Below are 1,305 nucleotides of genomic sequence, written 5' to 3'. Positions count from 1 at the left end.
AAATTCCGTTGAATAGAGCAGGGAGCACCCTATTGAGGCACGAGCTACTTGGCGAGGTAAGGGGGCTTCCCTATTTTTCTGTAAAAGACGCGAGAATGGCTTGCTCGTCATTCATTCTTCGTCTTCCTCACACAAACTCGAAAACCCGCGAAAAATCGCCATTGTTGGTCTTCTTGCTTGCTTAAGTTCGTGCCATTATCCACATGTCATCTCAAGGTATGTAATTCCTCTTGAATCCATTTGAATTTGTTGGTCTTTTTGATAGATTGAATTAGGGCGAAATGTTTGCCTTTGAAAATCGATTTGGGCGTTTTTGATTGAGCCCATTTCGAGTGAAATTGATGATTGCATTAGGTTAGAAACCTGTTTAGGAGTATAGGGGTGCTTTTAGTTTGCATTTTGGTCCCCGTTTGCGTCCCCTATGCTCGAAAAAACGTGAGTGAGGCGAAGAAACTGTCTCATTTCACAATGCCAAGTTTATTTGCTTGGATAATGGGTCTCACTAGGTTGCATTGTAGTCGGGAAAGACCGTATTTGCCATTGTGGACCTTTGTTGGGTATTGTGGGCGAAATTGGAATTTTTGCGCCTTTGAAGCGGTCTTATGTCTGACAAAATAAGCGCCTGTTTGGGCTTGAATTGAGTCAGTTTGCCTTGAAATGGACCTCATTGGTAGCTTAGGTCGCTTTGAGGCGTGATAAAGTCACGTTGCCTTTTTGTGGTCGTATCTTGAAATTTTGACCGGCTTGTGCTCAAATTGGCGTAGAAATTGCCTCTTTATGTGGTAGGAAAATACTCCATTGCGTCGGGAAAGTATTTTGGTTTGTTGGCGGACCTTGTGAGGGTCTTGGGGTGCCATTTTTGTTGTGATTGTTTTGACTCGTCTTTTGCTTGAAAAGAAGGGGGAGTCGATTTTTTGTGCGTTTTTTGTAAATTGTTTTTTGTTTGATTGGGTTTGGGCGGGATTGCCCTTGTTCTGCTTTGCAGGTTTTTTTTTTGGATTTGTCCACTTTACGCCGTCGTAATGCCGAAATTTCGGCTGACGTTCTTTATTTCCAGGAGAGTGTTCGGGACCTACTGCGTCTCTTGCTGCGACTTTAGAGGACCTGTTTGGGACAAGACCGGTTAGTACTCCGGCTAGTGCGCCCGCCGTGACAGTAGAGGACGCTTCTGAGGAGGAGGGGCCCTCTGAGGAGGCTGTTAGGGCCGAGGGGGCCGCTGAGGTCCGTGAGGAGCCCGTTGTTGGGGCTTCTAGCATTGAGAGAGCTCAGACTGGGTCTGAGGCTGGTCCCTCCTGTTGGAGTATG

This window comes from Silene latifolia, chromosome 6 (genome assembly GCF_048544455.1).
Source record: "Silene latifolia isolate original U9 population chromosome 6, ASM4854445v1, whole genome shotgun sequence".
NCBI classification, from domain to species: Eukaryota; Viridiplantae; Streptophyta; class Magnoliopsida; order Caryophyllales; family Caryophyllaceae; genus Silene; species Silene latifolia.
The sequence above is the reverse complement of the archived record's forward strand: the minus strand, read 5'-3'. Positions refer to the sequence as shown.